The following is a 20,382-nucleotide window of genomic DNA, read 5'->3' on the forward strand; positions in this document are numbered from 1 at the left end:
TTTGTACTTTTCTCCACCCTTCCAACTTCCCCCTCCCAATAGAGAAAAGAAAAATCTTGTTGTGGAAGCTGTAGTGTGTCCCACTTTGTCCACACTTTTTGCTTGCAAATGTTCACTGCAGTGACTTGAAGATCTGGTGTGAGTCCTCTGGTTTCTACTACTCTATCACTACTATAACATCACTGGGACTCTTCTTAGACACCCTGTTGTTGCCCTGTGTTACGGAGATACTGTAGTTTGAGATCTGTAGGACTGGCTCCTTCATGCACTCCAACAGTTAAATGATGGGGCAGATGTTGGGTTGGGCTGATTCATAGCCCTGGATCTGGGCCTGAGAGGTATCTGAGCTGACCAGCTCACTGGCTCTACTGTTCTCACATGCTTGGGCCAGCTCATGAGCAACCCCCACATCCAGGGTGATCTCTACTATGCTGCACAGGTGATATGAAGGGCCCACTCTCCAGAATGCTGCAGGAATGCTGGCGCTCTCATGCTCTGATGACCTCAGGGCCAGCTCTCCTGCCTCTCTTAAGTGACAAGGGGTGAGTGAGAGGGTTATCTCTTCCTTGCCGATGTTACCACACAGGAGACAAGTAGCAGGGCCCCATACTCAGGTCTTTGAGGCCTGTTCACCTTGCTCAACCTGCCACTAGGGTCAGTTTTATTGTGCTGCCCACATCAGGTGCTGGGCCCGGTCCCCTGAGTGCTGCTACTGGTGAGGGGCAGGATCAACTTTCCTGCTCCCATGACCCCAGCGCCAGGTCTTCCATGTGCTCACTTGTGCATTATGACACTTGGCAGGGGTGGTTTCAGGCATGTTCTGCTCTGCCCCTGCCACAGACCAGTAGAATGGTGGTCAGCTTAGGCTAGCTCCCTGTCCAGGCCCCATGGTGTCAGTCTGGTGATCATCTCAGGCTTGTCCCTAACCTGCCTGAGTGGCCCCTTGTGAAGGTCATCTGTCTGGGCTCACTCCTGCCCAGTACCTGCAGTCCCAGGTGGAGTCCTAGTCTCTGGCTGGCTCCCTGCCCTGGGAGCCCATCCAAGCCTGCACAGCACCATACTGGTGGTCATCTCAGGCTAGCTCTCTATCCTGGACCCCTGGCTCTGGTCTGGTTGTTATCTGTGGGCCAAAAGTGGGGTCTTCTGTCTGGTTCAGGGTTCTGGCCGGTAGGCCAGGCTGACATGGGGAGTTTAACTGCGTGTACCCCATGGAACCACCAGGTGGGCTTCGGACTGTGGGAAGCCACAGGACCCAGCTCTTGGGATGAAGAAGGTGCAGTCTGGGGTCCCTACGAACCTGCCTGAGGACTCCCATGCACCACAGATGCTGCTAGGTACAGTGGAAGAGCCAGTTCTGGCGTCCCTGGGTCTCACAGAGGGCAGGGAAGTCAAATTCTCAGTCGTGGACACCTCAGATGCCACTGGTTGTTGCAGAAGAGCTTAGAACAGAATGGGGACCCTCGGGCTGACTCTGGCCTAGGGCCCGAAGGGAAAGGGGAAGGGAGGAGAGAGTTCCTGCTGAGTCCAGCAGGGAGGAGAGTCTTAGGCTTGCTAGGCAGCTAGCTTGGCGGATGGGTTGGCTTGGTTGGTTGGCAGCCATGGCTGGAGCACTGGGAGGGATCCTGGCAGGAGGTTAGCTGTACAGCTCATTACAGGGAGACCTGCTCTATTGTTCCAGCACATCAGATCCCAATGAGAATAGGCAGTCCATGTTTTTAAGGTGTTTATTGTGGAAAGGCAGAGAAGGAGAAGAGTAGAGAAGTAGAAGCCAGCCATGGGCACGTGGAGAGAGGAGAGGAGGGAATAGGGAGAGGGAGTACAAGAGGGCAAGAGAGACACAAGAGAGTAAGAAAGCAAGAGAGGGAGGAGGGGGCAAACAGCCCCTTTTATAGTGGGCTCAGCCTACCTAGCTGTTGCCAGGTTACTGTGGGAAGGAGCATACCTGGCTATTGCCAGGTAACTGTGGGGGTGGAGTCCAGACAGAATACCAGGAGCTTGGGGCATTGCCTATGTGACTGATGGCCACACACCTCTCTATAGTGAGAGGGGGAGCTATGGGAGTTTGTAGCTGCAACAGGAGCTAGGAGCCCAGGAAGTGTAGTCAAACACCTGCTGTCCCATGCAGGTGAAAGTCACCGCCCACTAGGTCTCTGGGGTTCAAGGCCTGTGCTTGACTGGAGATGGGTGTCTGTGCACAGCTCACCACCCCACAGTTGTCTGAGGCTTGCTACTTTCAGGGAGTATTAGACTACTAATCATTCAAATGTTCATATGTTAGGACACTGAGCTTAGACCTAACTTCTTTCCTCTCTGCCACCTACTGACACTAATGTGACACGGGCAGCCACACTTGGAACACCTCTAGGGGCAGGTGCATGCAGTTTTGTCTTGGTATCATTATGGCCAAAATTTATAAGAATCTGATCCAGTCACCTGAGAGTTTAGGTTGAAAGTGATAAGAAGGAAAGAGAGTCAGTCATGCATACATTAAGTATGCACAAAGGAACTAAAGAAAAGCTGAGAAACAGATAAGGTTTATAGACAAAGTTGGCTCTTGTGTGCCCTATCCAGCTTTCTTCATCTCTTTTTTTCCTATAATCTATCTTTCTTACTTATCTATTTGTCCTTTTCTCTCCATCCATCAACATTTCCACCCAGCCACCCACCCTCTTATCCACCCTCCCATCCATCCATCTATCCATCCATCCATCATCCATCCATTCGTCTACCCATCCATCTACCCATCTACCTGTCCATCCATCCATCCATCCATCCATCCATCCATCCATCCATCCATCGAGAACAGAAAAACAACCAAGTATCATACATAGCAAGTCTTCCCACAGCCTCTGAATTTGTTGATCTGATTTTGATACATCTTGATTTGATTGGTTTAAGTATCTATCTGTAACAATAACTGGTTGAATTGTTTGACAAGGTATTGTTGATGATTTCACATCAGAGAATTAGATCTCGCCAGGGGGTGGGGGGAACTAGCATAGCTATGTTTGTGGGTTATCTTTAGAGGGTTTCCATATTAATGTTAATTCATTTGGGCTCACAAAACAAGTTGCAAATCCCTGAGCCACGTCTAGTTAAGGAATTAGACCTTCTGGTTTGATAAAAGCTAAGCTTCTTGGGTGTTCTTATGGCTGCATAATCTTTTGGGTTTTTTTTTTTCCCCCCACTGAAGATGCATTTCTGTTTTGTTTCAAAGCTGTTACCAGAGTCCTTGGAGATGATCTTCAATTTTTTTCAAGCTCCCTCGAATTTCATACCTTTATCAATAGTTTACTTGTGGAAATGAGTCTTCCCTCTCACACATGTAAGTAAATGCCGAATGCCAATTATGTACAGGCAGATGGCAGTCCCAGAGGGTTGTCTGGGTCTGCACTCTGTCTGCTGTGAGCACTGGCTGTCAGTGTTTTCTAGGAGGCAAAAGAAGGATTATGTTTCTTTGTTCTCGTTTACTTTCTGATCCCAAGAGTCGCTTTCTAACAGTAGCTGAGTTCACGAGGAATCACTGTCAGATGGAAACTAAATACTGCTCAACAGCCCCATGATAGCAGAGGCTCGCAAGGTCACTGACTGTTTATGTCTTCATTCTCTGGATTGCATGTATAAAACATACCCAATTTATGCATATTTCTTCTGTTTAAGAACTGTCTTTCAGAGTTCATGCTATATCTTAGACATGGAATGTTCCCCAAAGGCCCATATGCATTAGTTTTGGCTCTCCTGTTTGGGCTACTAGGAGGTGGTGGAAACTTGACAGGGCCTATGGAAAATCTACAGATCACTGGGTTCATGCTACTGGAGGAGATTGTGGGACCTTTGTGTCTTCCACTTTCTTCTTCCTGTACCCTTGTGAGCAGAGAAGCTTTGCTGAAAAGGCTGCTTCAAATGAGTCCGAGAACAGTGGAGCCAACAGTCTCAGACTAAACCTTCATAACCATAATCCAAAGTAAAGCCCTTCTCTCTATAGGTTGTTTATGTATCAGGTGTGTGTTAGAGCAACACATAGCTATACCTAGCTAAGAACACATAGTTCTTAGTTCAGCAGAATGCCCAGCTCTGCGACCTGCCTGCTCTTGGCCTGAATCCTTTGCTCTGCTTTTAATAAGCACACTCAGTGTCTCAATGGGTTTCTGCACTGCGCCCAGGCTGGCCTGCAGCTGTCCATGGTCATGTGACTCCCAGCTAGGATCCTTTGCTGTCATCTTCATCTTGTCTAGGGACTATTTCCTGTGGACACAAATCCTTTGAGGTGGAATACAAAACAATTACAACAGATAAGCCCATCCTGGATAAACTTTTCATTATTTAGGGAGGAGGGGTGTACATGTTGGATTTAAGTTGTCGTGATGGAAATAAGATGCAAATTATTCTAGGTGGTTTTTATGTGATCACTTCATTTGGTCTGAGATGTTTGTGAGAAAGCTCTTATTGACTAATGCAGGAGAAGTTGAAAGATATAATCAGTCCTCAATAAGGAATCAAATGGCTTCAGTTTCCTCTATTGGAAAATTGACAGCTGAAAATGGAACAAAGTTAAATAAGTAAATGATGATAAATGAGTGATTCCATGGTCAAAGGAAGAGAAAGACAGGAAGAAGACCACTAAACTGCTGCCCTCTGGCAGTCATAAACTCACAGCTGTCGTAGCTGCCTGCAGTGGGCCTTGCAGAAGACTGGACCTGCTAAAGCCAGTCATAAATCAGAGAGGAACTCATGGGGACCTATCCCTCTCTGCTAAACTGTGGGCTGCTGAAGATTTTAAGGGAGGAGGAATCTCTTCAGATGTGGGTCCAGTGGGAGCCACCAGACTCCATTGGTTAGCTCCATGCTTATTGGTCCCACAGATGGCCCTGGTTAAACTCAGTGGGTCACAAAACAAAACAAAAAGTCACAAACAAGGAAAGAGTAGCAAGAAGCAGGAATTGGCAACAGTGGGATGGAGGTCCAATAGGGAGGTGGATGGGGACAGATGTGTGTATTATACAATGTATGCATAAAATGGATACAATTATCCAAGAAATTATAGTCACTAAAAAAAAAAAAAAAAAAAAAAAAAAAAAAAACCAAAACACTTGGCACCCCTGAACTTGGAAAATCCACTGAGCATTGTGAAGTGGGGCAAATTTCTGAAACTTATCAGACCTCTCTTCCCATATGGTAGCGGACATGACATCACTTTGTGCATGTTAATGAGGTGCAACTGTACAAGAAACACTTTAGTGCTATTTAGCAACAGGGACATACTCTATGTTTTATCATTTGTTAAAGCAGGCAGTTAAACTGTTCTTTGGGATTGGTCATGATCTGCATGCACATTTATTTATTTATTATTAAATTTAATGTATGATTTTGAAAGTAGTTGTCTGCTTTACTAAGTCTGGGTTAACTAGGCTAATGGTTTATTAAAAAAAAAAATGTGTGTTTACCCATTTAAGAATTCAGAATGAATTCAAGTGATTTCAGTTAAGAATAAGTCAATGCTTAAATCATTGATTTATTGGTCAATGCTAAAATCTTATCCCAGTCTATGTGGTTGGAGACTGAGAGACACTGAGGTGTTCGTTTGTGAGAACAGAGGAGAAAAATCGAGCTTATTCAGACCCTTTGCCAAGACCAGAGATAGAGCAGGAAGAAGAGTGTCTGCCCGAAGCTACGGACCAGGAAGGCTTCTGACAGTTCAATTTTCTTTGTGCGAATCCTGCCATTTAAATGAGGAAAGTCCTAACTAGTTGATGTTTGAGACTAGGCAGGACCTGGGTATCTAAGCTAGCTAGCTGTCATACCAGGTCATGGTTAGTTTGAGTCTATTTAGTCTCATTTTCTTCCTCCACAGGAGTCAACTATTTCCTGTTTTAATTTTTATGTAGATCTATATTTATCTATTTATCTATTTATTTATGCATCTGTACATGTTTATATGTGTCATGTGCGTGTGCTTGCAGGCACCCAGGAAGTCCAGGAGAAGATGGCAGATTCCCTGGAGGAGCACTGATAGGTGAATGTGAGCAGCCGGATGTTGGTGCTGGGAACAGGATTCTGGTTCTCTGCAGCAGCAGCGAGTGCTCTTAATCACTGATCCTTCTTTCCAGCTTTTATTTTTCTCCTCCCCCCTCCTCTTCTTCCTCTTCCTCTTCCTCCTCCCCCTCCCCCTCCCTCCTCCTCCTTTTCCTCTTCCTCCTTTTCTCTCTCTCCTTTTTTTAGGGGTGGCTTTTCTAGACAGGACTTTTTTCTGTGTAGCTTTGGCTGCCCTGGAACTTGGCCTGTAGACCAGGCTGGCCTCAACTCACAAAGAGTTTCCTGCCTCTGGCCCCCAGGTGCTGGGATTAAGGTCACGTGCCACCACAGCCACCCTGCTCCTACGATTCGATTTTCTTTTATAATGCTATAAAGGATGCCTTCCAGAGCCAGCCTGCATTTTGGAAGTTATCAGATAGGAATCTATTATCTTTCTAGTGTCTCAATAATAAACTTATATGTTCCTTCTAAAATTACCTGAGAAAGTGTGACTGTATTGTGTTCAAATACTAACAAAAGGATAATAAACAATATGGCTTTTGACACAAGGGTCATTTCCTGTCTCACACCCTTAGCACAATACATAATAGCTATTTAAATATCAACATTGAAACTTTTGGTTTTATAAAATAACTGTAAGATAGGTACTCAATTCTTTTACTCAAGTGATTTGTTAATTTAAAAAATGTTTCTGGGGTTAGAAAGATGTCTCGGTAGCTATGAACACTGAGCTTGTGTCTCAGCACCCAGAAGTAAGCCTAGAACTCCAACTCAGGAATACCATGCAATCTTGTGGCCTCTGTGAAGCACAGGTGTGCATATCTACCCAGGCAAGCAAACACACACACACACATGCACACACACTCACTGAGACACACTTATGCACAAATAAATAAAATCAATCTTTAAGAAAATGCTTTCTTTTATTCTTTATACAATCAGCTTTAAAATTTAGTTTTTCAGTGGCAGGATAAAAATACCTTTACAAATTCAGATTTTTTTTTCACTAATACAGGATCCTGGCTGGATGCAGGATTTCAGTTCCATTTCTTTTCATCTCTGCCCTGAAAAGAAGGTAGATTTTTTTTTTTATTCCCATTTTATAGATGAAAAAGCTCTGTATAATTTACTTGAGGTCACACAGTTAAATGTAGAGTAGCCAGGGCCACACCCCTACCTTCAGTCCCAACACCCTCCTGTTACAACCCAGAAGGGAAGAGAGGGGAAGCTACTCAAGAAGTTTTCTTTAGCCACTCTCTAGGACACCTTGGGAACAGCTCCATGTCTAGGTGCAATTAAAATTCTTCTACACAGTACCGAGACCAGACTCTTACAGCTTAATGCCCTTAAGGGCTGTATCACCTGGAAGCCTAAGGTCTGGGTGCTTCCGTTATGGTTGGCATTTTGGCCATGCTTTACAGACACTTGGGACACTGAATTCCGTGTTTCCGTGTCACAGGAAGAGGTTTGTTTTGGAGGAGTCCAGGAGCAGTTCCTTTTAACAACTCAGGATTCCAGTGTGTTAATTTATGCTTTGGTGCTTAGAAGGTTTATTTTCTGTTCTGGTTTAGTCCCTTTTACAGCTTGCCACCTGAGAGTTTTGGAGAGCTCCAAGTATGCCTCAAAGGATGGCTCTGGCACCAGCTTAACAGACATTATGCTGACAGCGGTGAGCACCACCGGCAGCGGTGAATTTAATGCAGTTATTTTTCTGGTTATAAAGAGCTAAAGACTTTTGAATTTGTGATTATTTTATTGGATCCATATTTTGTTTTATTTTATTAGCTCTGATTCCTTCGAAGGCTACATTAGGGTTCCTATGAACACATCCTTTTATGAAATTTTTCATGCACACAAACTTTTGGACAAAGCTATTAATCAGGGTCTGTGATTTTTGCCAGATCATTTCTAAGTCTTCAACACAAATGCTCCCTCTGAGCAGTGGAACAGTCCAAAATAACTATTTTTTTTTCTTGTGTATGGCCGCTGTAGAAAGAGGATGTGCTGCCATCAAACATAGTTATAATTATTCCCTTTCTGGGTTGCCTAAACTGTGGTCAGACAGTCTTTAGATCCCCAGTACATATTCCACAGGCTGTGGGATTTTATTTTTGAAAGCAGCAGCATTTGTTTGGGTTGAATTCTTCAATTCATTTCTCATCACATATTCAAATGCGTTTCTTATTTTCCAGTTGATTGTCTTCATTCACAACACTGGGGGAGGGGGGAGTCCCTCCCAAATTTAACCTTTGTCTTCACCTTTCTTTGGATCACTCAAACCCTTTCCTGTGAAGTGGCTGGGATTTCAGTGTGTGAGGGGGCAATGCAGCCAGGTCCCTGCAAACCTTCAATCATTAGCAAGCCAGCCATCTCGCCTTGGGAAAGTGCTTAGAACCCCTGAGATGCAGGCTGGGGGTACAGAGGAGCACTTTCCAATTACTGCTTCTCACCAGCCCAACCATGAATGCCATGAAGCCACTGTAATGGTCTTGCTAATTTGATTTCCTGCACATAAACAAACTTGGCTACTCTTTGAAGTTCCCAAGATAGGTATGAGGAGTTTCAGCTTGCAATAACTCAACCCCTCTCGGAAGGCTAATTCATCTTCTTCTTCTACTTTTTTTTTTTTTTAAATAAATCAGTAAAACAGAAGTTAATTAAAGCATAAACAATGGGCAGTATTGTGGCTGAGGAGCCCATGCGGTTCTTTGTGTAATGGATATTACCTGATTACTGGGAGAGGGGTGGGGTTTAGGAAAGATCAAGTTACTTAGCTCTTTCCCCTCTTGCCCTGAACTTAAAAGAAGAAAGAAAGAAAAGGCACTAAACCTACAACAGTTGCTTTATTTTTGACTCACTGGGAAGTGGAAGACAACTTCCCAGCCCCAGCTCTGCAGGCCCTTGGGGCTTCCTTTCCCACTCCTGGGGGGGCCTGACTAGGTAGGCTGGGTTAGAGCTGGCTCCTTGGGAGGCCTGTCGTAAGGGTGGTAGACTAGCTCACTGAGGCAATATACAGAAGATATTTCACCTTGTGAGTAACACCAAGCCAGCCTGTGCAGAAGGCAGAGCTCACTCCACACCCACCCCACCCCATTTGGGGACTAGAAGGCATAAAGACACTGTGTGGCTGCTCACTGCTCTATGGAGCAAGCCTTTGTTTACATTGATTCAGGAGGGGGTACTAAGGGTTTCTTTGCAGGTCAGGTAGGATAAAGAGATGAAATTCTTCAGCAGTAAATAAAATCCCGAGAAAAATGACAGTATATATTGCCACACACACCACAGTGCATTTAAAAGGTGATAACTGTCATGGGTGGAAACTGCTAACCTTTCACAGCACAGAGCCTGACTAGGTGTGTCTGGAAGCCCACAAGTGTACGTGTGAGTGTATGTGTGTGCCTGTGTATGTGTGTACATGTGTATGTATGTGCATGTGTATGTGTGTACATGTGTGTGTATGTGTAAGTATGTATAGTGCCTGTGTGTGTATGTGTGCCTGTGCATATGTGTTTCTGAATGCACAAAGGAGAAGACAGAATTGAGATCCAAGAAGGAGCCTACAATATAGAATTGTGTAGAGCCCAGGAGCAAGTGGTCTACTATGTGAGGTACTTTAAGAGACCCCAAGACAACCAATCCTTCCAGATGGTCCAAAATTCTTAGTTTCACTTTGTCCTGAAGAATTTCTATCACCATGATTGATTTAATTTTACAAACGGGAGGACTCTCTTAAAAGGTCAGCTCTCCTCTTAATTAGCTATTGGGGGATGGTGTCTTAGAATCAATTATCTTAATGGAAACTTCCCAGCATCAAGTGTCCACTGTTAGCTAACTGGGGAAAGCACAACATGAACAGTGGGGTAGGTGCACAAGCACCAGACAAGGGCTCAGGGCTCTCTCTGTTGCTAACTAGAGCTAAAAGCTGTAGTAAATGGGTTGAGAGTGGAGCCAAGGAATTCTGAGGAAATACATCAGCCATTTGCAGGGCTTTTATTGGAAAAGCCTGCCCCTGGAACTTGGACAGCAGAGCTGAAGACACCCTCCCTGAGTGACTGGGAGTGGAAGTCAATCTACTGAGGAGAGGAAGGGAACTTCCCTGGGCTTCAGCCACTCTACAGAGCAGTTGATGGCGATGGTGCTGGGAAGGTTCTGTCCAGACCTGCTGAATCAGCCATGTGTGTCTCCATTGTTCACACAGCCCTTGTCTCAAATCCAAGAAAGAATCTACCACAAAGCCATAGGCCTCAAGGGCAATTGGCTGCTCTCCAGCTGAAGCCACCTATTTGGCTGTGTTGTGTTCTCTAAAGATTCATATATATATATATTCATGTATATTATATATAAAACTTATAAACATAAATGTTGTATAACACACATATATTACATAGCATACACACACACACACACACACACACACACACACACACACACACACATATATATATATATATATATATATATATATATATATATATATATATATGAACGTTTAGAGAACACAGCCACATATTTCCTTTCTCTCGCTCTATAAACTGAGAAGGAAGGCTAATTTAGAGTAAAGTAGAATCAGACACCTAGCCAAGAAGTAGTTCTCTGGCTACTGGCCAGTTATATAAGTGGTTAGGGTTAAGGTTAAGGTTAGGGTTAAGGTTAGGGTTAGGGTTAGGGTTAGGGTTAGGGTTAGGGTTAGGGTTAGGGTTAGGGTTAGGGTTAGGGTTAGGGTTAGGAGCACTCAGGAGCAGAAGGCAAACTTGCAGTATCTCGCTTTTTTCTTGTGGATTACAAACCCCATTCATGCCCTGGCAGTCCCTTAGAGGGCTTTGACAGCCCTGTTTCTGTGGTTAGGTTCAGTTAGCTCTTGATTTTGGTTTTCTAGAGAACTTGGTTTCTAAGCAGCACTTTTTCTTTATCACCTAGGGTTTGCATGCAAACCTCATTTGGAAATGAGGTTGTGTGTGGCTCTGTGGCAGTGAAGCTCCAGAGGCAAGAGGTGTGCTGCGTGATGGTCAAGGCCTGGTCATCAGATGGCACAGGCTTGAGCCACTCATTTTCTTGCTATGTGATACTGATACATTCCTTAATGTCTTTTGAGCCTCCATTGCCTTCTCTGCAAAATGGAGATAGCAGGAGGTGAGTGGTTCACAAAGTTTACTCCAAAAATGAAATGAGTTTATTGATGAGCTTCTTAGAGTAGGGCTCTAAGGCTCTAGCCACTAAGAACAGTACGGATTTGAGAACAAAACAGTACTTGAAGGCAGAAGAAAGAAGTCTCTCTCCTCATGGTGCCAGGTGAAAGAAAAGGCTTCTCATGTAGTATGACTTCGCCGCCTCCTCCTCCTACTCCTCCTCCTCTACCTCCTCCTCCTCTGCTTCCTCCTGTTCCTCCTCCAGGTTTTACAGTTTCACAAAATGTACACATTTATGCACTAAAAATTTATCATATGGCAAAAAAAACCTTCACAATTGACTAACAGAAATTTTCTATTCAAACAAAAGCCCAGTGGGGTGACTCACTGTAACCTGTCTCCTAACTACTCATTTCTAACTGCCTCCTCAGCATCTCTGATACCAAGCTAGCCTCTTCTGCATTAGGACTAGAGCACCACTGCACTAGCACAGCATCTCCTGCACTAGCACAGCATCTTCTACACTAGCACAGCATCTCTTGCACTAGTCCTGAATCTCCTGCACTAGCATAGCATCTCCTTTATCGAGTTTCTTTCATTTTAGGTTCTAGTCAGTGTAAACTAAAACTGTCAGTTATTGTAACACCATTGTGTGTGTCCACTCTTTGGTGAATGATAGACTCCAAAAAGGCTGGCTGCTCACTTCCACTCAAGAGTTGATCCCCAATATATAGCAAGCTTGTTTTTCCCTTTGAGACTCCCCAAATCTGAAACATGTCATTCTATGCCCTGTGTCCCCACTAGAGAAATGTAGGGTTAACAGAAGTGCAGGTGACCTATTTAAGATATTAAGTGCTCATGACTCTCTCTGTCTCTGTCTCTGTCTCTGTCTCTGTCTCTGCCTGTCTCTCTCCCTCTCTCTCTCATTTCTCTGGAACTGTTGGATTGGTAATCTGTAAAAGTCAATTTCACCTCCTTCTCAGCAGAATGAGCCGTGGTGCTGTGTGGGTGTGCCTCCTGAGTTCCCGGGCTGCCCATAGTCTTTGAGCACACCTCCTCTGTTCCACCTTCCTAGTCTTTGAAGCAGGAGCAAAAACAAAGGGAGGAAAATCAGTCAGTGAGGTTGGAATTTAAGTCAACAAGGGGGTTAACCAAACGGCTGGTTTTAGTAGATCAGAGGCAAAAGGATTCCTAAGGCTGGAGGCAATTGTGTATTTGTGTGTGCGTGTGTGTGTGTGTGTGTGTGTGTGTATGTATGTATGTATGTGTGTGTGTGTGTGTATATATATATATATATATATATATATATATATATATATACACACATATATGTGTGTGTATGTATGTATATATGTGTGTATATATATATATATATATATATATATATATATATATATATATATTTCCCTACCTCCAACAATGAAGACAAGTTCTGAGACTAATGAGGTCTTTGTTGAAGTGGACAAGCCATTACATTATTAGTTCAAGCCTGGAAAGAGTGGATGCTCTCGGACCTTCCTTTACCTTTATTTTTCCTGTTCCTTTCTTTCTCGTCTTTTTTTCTCACTGTCCTTCTATCTTTTAAAACACTGAAGTTGTCAGAGGAGACATTCACTCTCTCAAGCAATCAAATGATGCCAGTCCCCTACAGTGTAAACCAGCAAAGGACTGGGACCCGTGGAATGTTGGTAAACATGAAAAAGCTGGACCCTACAAATATAAAGCCAGAACGGTTTTCAGCACAGAGCCTGCAAGTGTCCATGGTTGAAATGCATCATACGGCTGCTATTAATGTATCAATATTAAGCTGCTTTTCTAGTGATTGCCAAGTTTGAGAAAAGATATAAGAGATTAGGTAGTGTGTGTAGATATGAGCCCATAGGACCCCAAGCAGTAACAAGAAATGCTCATGTGCTGTAGAGAGGGAGAAATTAGAGATAGAACTGTAGATGCAGATAGCCTGAGGTTTGTCTATTATCTGTCTATTCTCTATCTATCATCTACCTCCTGTCCATAGTCCATCCACTCCTCAGATGTCTATCTTTTCCTCTCTCTAGCATCCACCCACCTTACTTGTCTACCTCCTTTTATTACTTGCTTAATTACCTGATCGTTCTTAGCTGTAAATCTGAATAACCAGCTAATCAACACGGCTTTCAGAAAAATTTTATTATCCTAGTCATTATTTATTCTGATAAATTTTATTATTCTATTATTTTCTAAGATTGCTGAAGTCACTACTTCATAGAAGATCATCTCCTTTTATAATGTTGTTTGTGTCTGTCTCTTCACAGCTCCCAGAGCCTCTAAAAATGTAAGTATACATGATAGTATGTGCTTTTTACAGAAGGTGAACTCCCCAAGGTCAAGGCCTTGCTTTTGCTGGCCACCGCGGTGCCTCAGCTCTTCCAGGGCCTTGCTACACGGTACTTTTCTTGTGCTCTGAAGACAGATAAGGGCTTGAGAAATGAGCTGACCTTGCTGGAGCCTCATAGCAGCACCAAACAGCCTTGGTCTTGCAATTGTGCTTCCTGCCTCCAACATACTCTCTGGCTCATGTCTCAGAGTGCAAGTGCAGGGTCTCAGAAGAGGTGAGCATGTGCCCCTAGCTTAGAAAGCACACTTTGCAGAGTTTAACTGGAAAAGGGTGGACCGAGCTGCTTGCTCTGGGTTCAGAGGCTACCACACAGCACTCTCCCTCTGCTGATCTTTCTCTTTGGGACAGATGGACAATGCTGGGTTTCTTTAGATAGACCTATGTTGGTTTGTATATCTGAATGGAGGGGAGACTGGGGGTGTTTGACATTACTTTCTGCTTTAGGGGTCCTTCTGTTGTTATCACACACCATAGTATCCCACCCCCTTTAGCTTACTTCATCAAATAGTGATACAGTACTACATTAGGTACCAGACACACAAAGGTTAGAAAAGTTAAGAAAAGGTCCCCAGTAGTCTCCTGGGTGGACTTACAAGAAGAAAAACATATGATGGAGGTAAAAGCAATGGACCATATTAAAGCTATAGGGCTCTGTGATGGATGGTATATATATATATATATATATATATATATATATATATATATATATATATGTGTGTGTGTGTGTGTGTATATATATATATATATATATATATATATATATACATACATACATGTATGTAATATATATGGATATGTGTTATTGGATATATGGATATTTTAAATTTAATATATATTAAATATATAATATTTTATATATTGATATTTAATTGAGTCAGAAACTCACTCTGCAGCCCAAGATGCTCTGAGCATCATTGTATATTCCAGAAAGGCCTTGGTGATCAACCCCTTTGCCTCAGGCTCCCTAGTTAAGCTTGTACATATGAGTTAGTATATGAGTTAGTATACCCAGCTTTGGAATAGTCCTTAAAAGACACTAACTTGGATAGTTATTACTACACCTGCTTAACATAGTCTCTGATTTCTAAGCTGGAGAGTGTCTGAAACACGTGGATAAGGATCTACCAGGGTGCAAGAGTGGGGTCCTGTTGCCACAGCTTGTCATCACTGGCCTTCCACAGCCTGTGATCAGAGGCTGAATATGATTGCTCACCATGCGTGTCAGGGCCATTTGATGACTTATAGGCACTACCTTGGGGCTGTGCCAAGAAACGCCTGTCCTAACTTCAGCCAGCAATGACTCCTGATTTATGTACTTCATGGAATACGGCCTCTCCTAATTAAAGTACTTCAGAGAGTTGATCAAACAAAATTTACTATATGGAAATCCAACCAGCTGAATCATCAACACTACAGGTCATGATTGAGTTTCTCGAAGTAAAAGGTTACTGGTTTCACAAGTGATTGAGGTTCTGCAGGCCTAGGAACTTAAGTAAATGAGGTCTGTTTGAACGGAACCCTTGGTGTGGGTCAGTGTGGATTTTAATTAGATGTTAATGTCAGGCATGAAGCTTCTTTGGGCACCTGTCACTTCCTCTCTCCATAGCTTTCAGCCCTTTGAACCACAACTTGGATCCACAAAAATGTCAAGGAAGCTTGGAGGTTTTGTGCCTCAAGAGACATAAGTCATCTCAGGTAGTGCTGTGGTAGGAAAGCGGTTTTGTTCTCAGCGGACGGACGGATAATGGATGGATGGAAGCTACAGCCAATGAAGTGATACCTCTGTGCCTGCTGACAATTGGAAGGAACACATCAACTTTTACTTATCTCACTTAATGGATGCTGTCACGTGCAAAAGGTAAATCAATAACGCCAAGATCAAACATACCAATCGCCTCCTCAACACACAATGCCCTCGTTTATATAAATCTCAGGCACTTGACATCCCCTTTGAACGCATGCGCCTGCTCTGTCAGCCTCTCAGGAACTTTTATACAGAGGGAGGCTGACTGAAGACAGAGCAGAGCTCCTAATTAGCCTGTTAATTGAGAAGGAGCTCTAAGGAGGGTCATCTGAAGTGTTGGGTTCCTGCCCTGCCTCTCCCTCCCAAGTTCCCTGCCCTCATTTTACAGAAAGGTTGGAAGTGGCCTCCTGGTGACCCCAGGCTGGAACAGATTGTGATCTGCTTAATTAGGCTCCTCTGTTCCTACACCTCAAGCTTCACACGGCTTCCCCCAGGGTGCATTTCTGTGTGAAGCTGCAAGCACTTTGGAAAGAGGGTTGGAGATGCTGGGTGGGCTTCCAGCTTTCAAATGGCCTCCAAGAGTCTGAAGCCCCTTACCACTTGTTTCCTCCTCCCCAGGTGGGTGGGCAGTGCCCACAACCCCCTCACTATGGCAGTATCCTTGTTTCTGTTTACCCACCTCCTCCTACCTGTTCCTCAGTCTGCAAGCTCGGTGGCTTTTCTTTGGGTCACTGTTGTCTGTCTCTGCTTACCTTGGCTTTGCCCTCAAGGCAGGATCCTTCCTAGTGTTCTGGATGTCCTGTCCTGTCCTGCTTTGTTCCCAAGGCATACTCTGCACCCACCACCAGGTGGCCTTGTGGCAGGATTCCAGACACCCAGCTATATGAATAAGGTAGTGGTTTTATTATTATTTTTTTAACATCAGTGTTGATAAGGCATGTAGCTTTAGTCCCTCCAGTTTTTTACACAAATGCTGGTCTTGAACTGTGATAGCTGAAGCAAGCCAAGATGTTTGTATCTTGTTGTTCAAGAAACTGGATGAATCTCAGAAAGTGACATGGAGGTTTTTCTTTTTTCTTTTTTTTTTTTTTTAATGTATTTCTGGGGCAAACCTCAAGGGAAAAAAAAGTGTTTGTGTGTGTGCATGCATGTGCATGTTCCTGTGCATGTGTGTATGTTTTCATGAGACTGTAACTGGCTTGGAATAGTTATGATTCCATGTTTCTTTAGCCTCCTGATACTCAGCTGCCAAGGTGAGGACTTTGAAACACTTTAAACAAAGATGTGAGTACTCTCAAGTCTGAGATGTAAGAGCCATCAGCCAATCCACAACCGTGCTCAATTTCCTCACGTCTCAGGAGAAGTGAGTACAGGCTTTGGAGGATCCCTACCTGCAAAAGGCTTCAGTAGATCATACCCTTTCTATGCCACTCCGAGAGTTCTGAGGCAGAGTCACAAAGTCATAACACACACACACACACACACACACACACACACACACACACACACACATACACACACATACACACACATAATCACACACACATGCACACATGCATTTGAAAAATTGGTTAAAAAAACAGCAACATAGAATTGGGAAGGAGCCTACCTTACCTGCATGTCCTGTCAGTTCCAGTCGTGATCTCTTACACCTACACATAGTTATGAAGCCACACTGGGAAGCCAAATGAGAAAATAGCTTTACTTTATACTTTGTATAGTCATTTCCTCCAAATGGAAATGACCCTTTTGGGATGGAGGAAGGGAAAAGCCTAGGGAACAAAGGAATCATAGCAGGCTCAGGAAACCTATAAGGCTGAGGAAGTTCACAAAACTTAGAAGGCTCAGAACATTATCAGATTCACAAAGCCCCTCACCAAGGTAATATAAGCATCAAGCAAATTGCCGAGAAAGAGGAGGATCTTCATTGGAGCTGCCTGCAATTTTGTATTGGGAGTGTCAGGGTCTGGGATGCAGCTTTTGTGAGTCTGCATCCATGCTGCAGGGGGCTTTTCAGTAATGTAGCAGCCTCTGAATCACCCAAGCTCCTGTAAGTAACCCTACTAAACACAGTGCTTCACCAAGTTTGACATTGGTGGAATCATTTCTTTGGTCTAACATAGTTCTCTATCTCTAGGATAAATAAAGATTGTCCATGTCTCCCATAAAAAATTAATATACCACATACAGTTTAGAGCCTGCCATTTTGGCCAGTGTGCTTATTCCAGGGGAAATATATGTGTGCGTGTATGTGTGCATGTGTATAAATAAATAATAGTATGTATCTGTATATATTTTCTAATATGTTCAGTCAAGACTTAGGGCCTCCCCTGAGCTCTTGGGACTTAGAAATGAATGGAGCTTATTTGCAGTGTTGTGCTGCTGAGAGCCTGGCACCTCTCACTATCAGTTGGTGACTTTTTACAAGACCTACTTCATGGTAAAAGACACAGAAAGAACACTTAGGTAGGAATCTAACTGCTTCCTCTGTCAGTTTGCTGAAATTTTCAGGAGGGGATTGGTTTTGTTTATAGTCCCATTCCCTAAAGCCTCTGACCTCTCAAAAGTTGTAACCATCTTCACAAAAGAGCCCTTTCTCCAGACATCCAGGTTTTCCTTGACCCCTGACAGCTCTTGTCCATCCTGAGCAGCATGCCTTTGTTCCTCTCCCACCTGCCCTGGAATGCCATGTAGGTCTGCTTTTTTTCCCTCTACATACTACAGCAGATCCCAGTTCATACTAGCTCACAGCTCTGCCATCCCTACATGTCTATTCTTGAGCCTAATGCACTTGGAGTGATGTTTCTATCCCAGGCAATTGGCTTAAGATCCATTCAAGGTGGATTCATTGAAAGATTGCACTTTTTAGAATGTTATAAAGTTCAAAGGCTTTTCTGTGCTTGAAGCCCTCAGGTTCAGTCTTTGGTCAGTCTAGGCTGGTGTAGTAGATTCCCATAAACTGAGGGGCTTACATAGCACCCTGGAGGCTGAGGGTCTGCTGGGGCACTCACTACAGAGCACCCACTGACCTCTCTTAGAAGGATGCCAATAGGGGACCTGCATGATGTCATCATTCCACCTCTTGTCAGCTCACAGATCAGGACTTCAGCATGGGAATTTTGAGGGGACTCCATACGATGAAAGCTGCACTCAGAGGAACTCTAAGTTTGTGGTGTTGTCAATTAAAAGGCTGAAACATCTCAGAGTTGTCACTCTATCAGCTCTGGAGCCACAAAGAAGGGCCACCAATGAGAGCTGCTTGAGGCTGAGTGGAAATGATAGAGGCCAGGCTTGGAGAAGACTCAGCCAACTTGGCAGAGATGTAGGCTGTTCAAGAGGAATAACTAGTCTCATGCAAGTAGGTGGATGTCCTGTCCTTCCCTAGTTTACTCCGTCTTAATTGCTCTTCAGAGCTCCAACTCCATCTTTTCAATGAAGAAGCATGGCAGAGTAGAGAAGGTTCACTTATACATATGCATACACACATATATTAGGCTCTCCATCTAAGGATGCAGTCCACAGTTATGGGAAAAAAATGGTGGCAGGGTGAGAGGCATGTTACATCCAATGTCAGGAAACTGATAGAGGCAAATGCTTGCGCTCAATTCACCTTTTCCCCCTCATGAAATCAGGATATCCAGCACAAGCAAGGAAGCAACCAACAGTCAGGATGGGCCTTCCCTCCTCAGTCAAACATTTTTAGAAACACTTTCCTCCTGGGCATCCCGGAGGTGTGCCTCCTAGGGGATTCAAAATCCATTGACTGAAGTCTAAATGTTGTATTACATTAACAGGATACTTTTATCTGTATGGCTTTAATGGGACAACTGTCTTCTGTTGTTTTTGTTCAAAGTAACTACTATGAAGGTGTTTTTGGTTTTGTTGTTGTTCTTTTAAACCTAATGTTTGTTAATTTTCTTATTGCTGTGATACAATACCTCACCAAAAGTAACTTAAGGGAGTAAGTGCTTGTTTGGGTTCACAGTTTGGGGTTCCATGCCATTACAGCAAGGAAGTCATGATGGCCTGCTCATTGGAGGTAGTATTTACATATGGGCTGGGGTCCTGGACTGAGTAAAAGGAGAAAGCCAGGTGAGCATTCAGTGATGATGCAATTGATGTAATGTGAGCACTTTCCTCAGGCCCCTACCATTATATCATAGCAATAAGATATGTTGGAAATAATGTTCTAATCCACATGGCTACTGGAAGTGGTATCTTTGGAGAGAGTTAGATGATTCATGAGGGTGAAGTCCCATGTGAAACACTAAGGGTCCTATTACAAAAGAGAAAGTTTTGTTTGCATACCCCCGCTTCTCTCTTGTCCTGTGATACCCCTTGTTGTGCTGTGTCACAGCACTAAAGCCCTCAACAGATACCTAGCTGTGGTTCTGAGGCTCCAGCCTTCAGAACCATAGGATGGAGATGGCCCCTTCCTAGCTTCCCAGCTTCTGTGAGAGTAGTACGGATAGATTCCAAATTCTCAACTGCATTGCTCTCAGCACTTGCCTTTCCAACACTGGGAGGTCAGCTTCAGACTACATTGCCTGTGTTTCTCTGGCCATATCTAGCTAAAGCAGTATTGTGGCAGGTGAGTGGGGAGCAGGTGAGAGAGCAGGGTGCTCATTTGTATAGTCTTGCATTCAGGATGTGTCTAGGTAGACAGGTACATTCTGCCTGTCAGGAGCTCTGCCTCTGTTGTCCATTCCCAGGCTAGAGTCCAGGAATGATGCCTCAACCATTTTCCCCTTGCCTCACAGTGCCAGGTGTCTGTGGGTACTGTCCATGGCACTGACCTTGTTCCTCAATGTCTCTGTACAATGATAAGTGTTATTTTTCTAACCCCCCTCTCAAAGATCCTTCAGGCTCTGCTGCACATTTTGTGTCAGAAATGCTGTGGATAGCATCGGCCATCTTACCTTTATTTCTCTTCCCCTCATAGATTCCTGATGTTAGCCTCCCCTGAGTGAAGTCTCATGGCCATTTCCCTCTTTGTAGTCTAACTGTTTGTTACTTCAGGTTCTGCTTGTAACTGGATTAGCTCTTATCCTATGCTTAGCTGAAGGCCTTCTTCTCTTGATGTGCATCTCTGCAAACTCATT

The 20,382-nt window shown here is 43.9% G+C and overlaps 1 non-coding gene across 1 annotated transcript; it reads right to left on the bottom strand.

Annotated features, from left to right (window-relative positions):
* Positions 1 to 2,239: 2,239 nt before the first annotated feature.
* Positions 2,240 to 2,372, bottom strand: Gm25614. Its single transcript, XR_003951282.1, has one exon. It is a non-coding gene; the product is annotated as a small nucleolar RNA SNORA17 (small nucleolar RNA).
* Between the last annotated feature and the right edge of the window lie 18,010 nt (positions 2,373 to 20,382).

This window comes from Mus musculus, chromosome 14, assembly GCF_000001635.26.
Source record: "Mus musculus strain C57BL/6J chromosome 14, GRCm38.p6 C57BL/6J".
NCBI lineage: Eukaryota > Metazoa > Chordata > Mammalia > Rodentia > Muridae > Mus > Mus musculus.